The sequence below is a fragment of the Mustela erminea genome, chromosome X, assembly GCF_009829155.1.
Source record: "Mustela erminea isolate mMusErm1 chromosome X, mMusErm1.Pri, whole genome shotgun sequence".
NCBI classification, from domain to species: Eukaryota; Metazoa; Chordata; class Mammalia; order Carnivora; family Mustelidae; genus Mustela; species Mustela erminea.
The window spans coordinates 44800289-44806502 of record NC_045635.1 but is presented as its reverse complement, the minus strand read 5'-3'; positions in this window follow the sequence as shown (position 1 = coordinate 44806502).

Genomic DNA, 6214 nt, shown 5'->3' with positions numbered 1-6214 from the left:
TGCCACATCACAGAATTGTATCTATCTCACTGCTGAAAACCGTGTGCTCAATGTACAGGATGAAATTCTTGCTTTGAAAACCGACAGCCTTATCAAGGGTAATAAATGAGTCTCCCCAGCCCCAGAGAAAATGTGAATCTGCTTCCCCCACCCCTGGTTCTGAGGAGCCAGCGTGGGGTCCAATAGACCTCCATCCTGCCCCCAGTATCATGCCATAGTCCTCTCTGTGTCAGTTCTCCCAGCCCTTCCTAGATGAACATAGACTGGCCAGTTTTCAAGGGAATGACCTTTCTCTTCCTGGTGTTGGCCAGGGGTATTGGGACAGTATGATTTCTGAGTGATTTCGTACAGTATTGGTTCCTCCTTCTAGGCTGAGGGGGTGATAACCACCATCCCAGGAATTCTCAATAAAAAGAAATAATGAAAGCTATACAAATTGGAAAGGAAGATATAAAACTGTCATTGTTTGCAGATGTCATGATTGTCTATGTAGAAAATTCCAAAGGGTTCTAACCCAAGATGCCAATGTAGGAAGATCCTGAACTTACCTCCTTTGTGGACATAGCAAATCTGTACCTACTTATACAGCAATTCCTCCTGAAGAAGAATGGAGAGCTGACCGAACAGCTTCTGCACAACAAAAGATAGAGAGACCACATAGAGAACATTGAGCCAGAGACACAGTAAGGGAATCCCACCCCCGCTGCTGCCAACTGCAGCGAGGAGAGAGAGTACTGAGGGACCATGAGCAGATTCATCTGCCCTGGGGCACAGGAAAAAAAAAAGCTTAAAAGATGGCTTAAAAGAACAACTAGAACATAGAGGATCCTGCCTCAGATCTCCAGCAAATGGCAGGGGAGCTACCAGAACTCTCTCTGGGTCACGGGGCCTGGCAAGTGCCATGGCTTACATTCCTCCACCACCTTGATAGCCTGGATGGGAGCAGGGGCCAGGTGCCATAGCTGGCCTACCATCTCAGTGAGCCCCAGCCCACATCAGCCCAGGAAGTCCCACCAAGGCAGCCACAGTGCACCGCACAGTGGGACACACCTGGTCAAAGCTCACTACAACTCCAGCTGACATAGGTGTGAAGCACCCCAGAACTCTCCAGGCCCACACCACTTCAGCACCAGATGACTTGCTAGTGCACTCCTGGCACAGAGTACTCTGGAACCTCCTGGCTCCTGTCTTCTTTGGCTCTAGTGACACCACCAGGACACACCAGTTCATGCCCCACCTCGGTTCCTGCCATGCAGTGAGGGCATCCACTGTGCTGAGCACTGGCAGACCACCACCTGCTCTCACTTCAGCTTCAGCTGTCCTGCCAGGATACCCTCTGTGTGGAGAGCCCAAGAACCACCCCAGCCCATGCCCACTTCACCTCAAACAATCCCATGAGGGCAGCCCCAGCACAGACTCCCCCAGGATCCAAGCCCACACCAGCCACAGCTCCAGCTATCCAGGCAAAGTCACCAGGCACACAGTCTACACAGGGAATGAGCATACAACCATTCCTGGAAGGTTAGAAGAAGTAGCTGTTCTACCTAATTCATAGAAACAAACACAGAAAGTCAAGCCGAATGAGGAGACAAAGGAATATGGTCCAAAAGAAAGAACAAGCAAAACCTCAGAAAAAGAACTAAATGAAAAGGAGATAACCAATCTACATAATAACAAGTTCAAAGTCTTGGTCATAAAGGTGTTCACCAGGCTGTAGAGAAGAATAGATGAACTTAGTGAGAATTTCAACAAAGAGAAAATACATCAGGGTGCCTGGGTGGCTCATTGGTTAAGTGCCTACCTTTGGCTCAGGTCACGATCCCAGGATCCTGGGTTGGGACCCCACATCAGGCTCCCTGCTCAGCGGGGTGGCTGCTTCTTGCTCTCCCTCTCCCTCTGCCGCTCCCCCGCTGGTGCTCTCTTGCTCTCTCCCTGTCAAATAAATGAATACAATATTTTTAAAAAGAGATAGAAAATTTAAAAAAGAACCAGTCAGGGTTGAAAAATGCAATGACCAAAATGAAAAATGCACTAGAGAGAATCAACAGTAGATTAGAGGATACAGAAGAATAGATCAGCAATATGGAAGTGTAAAGGAAAGCACCCAAGCTCAACAGCAAAAAGGGAAAAAAAAAGACCTTAAAAAAATGAAGATAGGTAACGGATGTCTCAGACAACATCAAATGAACATCTAATGCAGATGAGTATTTGCATTTTGGCCATCCCAGAAGGAGAAGAGAGATAGATAGGGATTTAAAAAAAAAAAAACTAATTCGAAGAAGGAACAGCTGAAAAATCCCCTACCCTGCGGAAGGAAACACATACAGCTTCAAGAAGCACAGAGAGTTCCAAACAAGATGAACCCAAGGAGGTCTGCACCAAAACACATAATAATTAAAATGCCAAGGATTAAAGATGAAGAGAAAATTTTCCAAAACAGCAAGAGAGGGGTGCCTGGGTAGCTTAGTCAGTTACATATGCAACTCTTGATTTCAGCTCAGGTCATGCTCTCAGGGTTGCTAGACTGAACACCATGCTGGGCTCAGTGCTGTGCATGGAATCTGCTTAAGATTCTCTCTCTCCCTCTCCTTCTTCTCCTCCCCACCCCCACTTCTCTAAAACAAAAACAGACAAACAAACAAATCAAAAACCAAAAACAGCAGGAGAGAAAAAACTAATATGGACAACGGAAACACCATAAGGCTCCCAGCTGATCTTTCAGCAGAAACTTTGCAGGTGAAAGAAAAGTGACATAATATATTCAAAGTGCTGAAACCAAAAAACTTACAACCAACAATATTCTAGCCAGCAAAGTTATCACTCAGAAGTCAAGTAAAGATAGAGAGTTTTCCTAGGCAATTGAAACTTAAAGGAGTTCATCGCCACTAAATTGGCCTTAGAAGAAATACTGAAGAGAGTTTTTGAAGTGGAAAAGAAAGGGCCATAATTACAAGTAAGAAAATTATGACATGAATAAATTACATGAGGAAAAGTAAACATACAGGAAAGGTAGTAGAGCACTCACTTAGAAAGCTACTATACAGGTTAAAAGACAAAGTAGTAGAATCAATTGTATCTGAAAAATTAGTTAAAAGGACTCACAAAATAAAAAGATATAAAATGTGACAACACACACATAAAATGTGGAAGGGGGAACAAAAATTGAGTTTTTTAAGATTGTGCCCAAACTCATGTGACCATCAATGTAATATAGACTGCTATATACTTAGGATGTTCTATATGAACCTCAGGATAAACAAACACCAAAATCCTATAATAGGTACACAAAACATAGGGGCGCCTGGGTGTCTCAGTGGATTAAGCCTCTGCCTTCGGATCGGGTCATGATCTCATGGTCCTTGGATGGAGCCCCACATCAGGCTCTCTGCTCGGCAGGGAACCTGCTTCCCCCTTTCTCTCTGCCTGCCTCTCTGCCTACTTGTGACCTCTCTCTCTGTGTCAAATAAATAAATAGTCTTTAATAAATAAATAAATAAACATTTTAAAAATATAAAAAGGGAAGGAAAGCCAAGCATAACACTGAAGAAACTCATCAATCAAATGAAGGTGAGCAAGAGAAAAAGGAAGGAACAGAGAAGAGCTAGGAGAACCAGAAAACAATTAACAAAATGGCAGTAAGTACATACCTATCAAGAACTACTTTAAATACAAATGGTCTAATTGCTCCAATCAAAAGACACAGGATGGAGGAAGGGATTTAAAAAAAAAAAAAAAAGCAAGACCCCACTACATGCTGCCTACAACAGTCCTACTTCAGCCCTAAAGACACATACAGACTAAAACTGAAGGGACAGAAAAAGATATTCTATACAAATGGAAGTGAAAAAAAAAAAAAAGCCAAGGTACCAATACTTATATCACACAAAGTAGACTATAAAACAATGTCTGTAACAAGAGATAAAGTAGGGCATTACATAATAATAAAGGGAACAGGGGCGCCTGGGTGGCTCAGTGGTTTAAGCCTCTGCCTTCAGCTCAGGTCATGATCTCAGGGTCCTGGGATCAGGCCCCACATCGGGCTCTCTGTTCAGCGGGGGAGCCTGCTTTCCTCTCTCTCTCTCTGCCTGCCTCTCTGCCTACTTGTGATCTCTCTCTGTCTATCAAATAAATAAATAAAAATCTTTTAAAAAAATTTTAAAAAATTAAAAAAATAATAAAGGGAACAATCCAACAAGATGATATAACAATTTTAAGTGTCTTTTCTCCCAACACTGGAACACCTAAATACATAAAGAGCATGATAGATATTAACAGATATGACGGGAGAATCGGCAGGAATACAATAATAATTAGGGACTCGAATGTGCCCAAACTCATGGGACCATCAATGTAATATAGACTGCTATATATATACTTAGGAAGTCCTAATTACATCAATGGATAGATCAACCAAGAATAAAATCCATAAGGAAACGGTGTCTTTGAATGACCCAAAGGACCAGGTGGACTCAAAAGAGATACAAAGAACACTCCATCCACAAACAACAGAATACACACTTTTCAAGTGCACATGCATCATTTCCAGCCACAACAGTATGAAACTAGAAGTCAGTTATAAGAAAATACTGGGAAAAACACAAACATGTGGAGGCTAAACAACATGCTACTAAACAACTAATGGGTCAACAAAGAAATCAAAGAGGAAATAAAAGAAATGCAAACACAATCATTGGCACATGGTGACCACATTTCCAAGAAGGAAATTTAGAGTGATACAGGCCCACCTCAAGAAACAAGAAAAAAATCTCAAATAAACAATCAAACCTTGTACATAAAGGAACTGGGAATAGAAGAATGAACAAACCCAAAGTAAAGAGAAGGAAGGAAATAATAAGATCAGAGGATAAATCAAGACAAAACAAAACAAACAAACAAAAAAACAATGAAAAGATCAAAGAAACCAAGAGCGGGTTTTTGAAGAGATAACCACAATTGATAATCCTTTAGCCAAACTCATCAAGAAAAAAAGAGAAGACCCAAGTAAGTAAGCAGATGCACAGATCAATGGAACAGAATAGAGACCCATAAATGGACCCACAACTCTATGGTCAACTAATCTTCCACAAAGCAGGAAGGACTATCCAACAGAAAAAAGACAGTCTCTTCAACAAATGGTGTCGGGAAAACTGGACAGCGAAATGTTGAAGAAAGAAACTGGACCATGTTCTCACACCATACATGAAAATAAATTCAAAATGGATGACAGACCTAAATGTAAGACAGGAAACGATCAAAATCCTAGAGGAGAGCACAGGCAGCAACCTCCTGGACCTCAGCTGCAGTAACTTCTTATCAGACGTGTCTCTGGAGGCAAGGGAAACAAAAGCAAAAATGAGCTACTGGGACCTCATCAGGACAAAAAGCTTCTGCACAGCAAAGGAAATAATCAACAAAACTAAAAGGCAACTGACAGGATGGGAGAAGATATTTTCAAATGATACGTCAGATAAAGGGCTAGTATCCAGAATTTGAAAAGAATTTAACCTCAACACCCAAGAAACAAATAATCCAATTAAGAAATGGGCAGAAGACATGAACAGACATTTCTCCAAAGAACGCATACAAATGGCTAACAGACACATGAAAAGATGCTGAATATCACTCATCATCAGGGAAATACAACTCAAAAGCACAATGAGATACTACCTCACACCAGTCAGACTGGATAAAATTAACAACTCGGGAAACAACAGATGTTGGCCAGGATGTGGCGAAAGGGGAACCCTCTTGTACTGTGGGAGGGAATGCAAACTGATAACCACTCTGGAAAACAGCATGGAGTTCCTTCAGAGAGTTAAAAAGAGAACTACTCTAAGACCCAGTAATTGCACTGCGAGGTATATACCGAAGGAATATGAAAGTGCTGATTCAAAGGGGCCCATGCACTGCAATGTTTATAGCAGCACTATCAACAATAGCCAAATTATGGAAAGAGCCCAAGTGTTCATCGCCTGATGAATGGATAAAGAAGTGGTGTGTGTGTGTGTGTGTGTGTGTGTGTGTGTGTGTGTGTAATCAAATATTACTCAGCCATCAAAAAGAATGAAATCTTGCCATTTGCAAAGTTGTGGATGGAATTAGAGGTTAGTATGCTAAGCAAAACGAGTCTGTCAGAGAAAGACAACTATCATATGATTTGACTCATATATGGAAATTAAGAAACAAAATAGATGAACATATGCAAAGGAAAGGA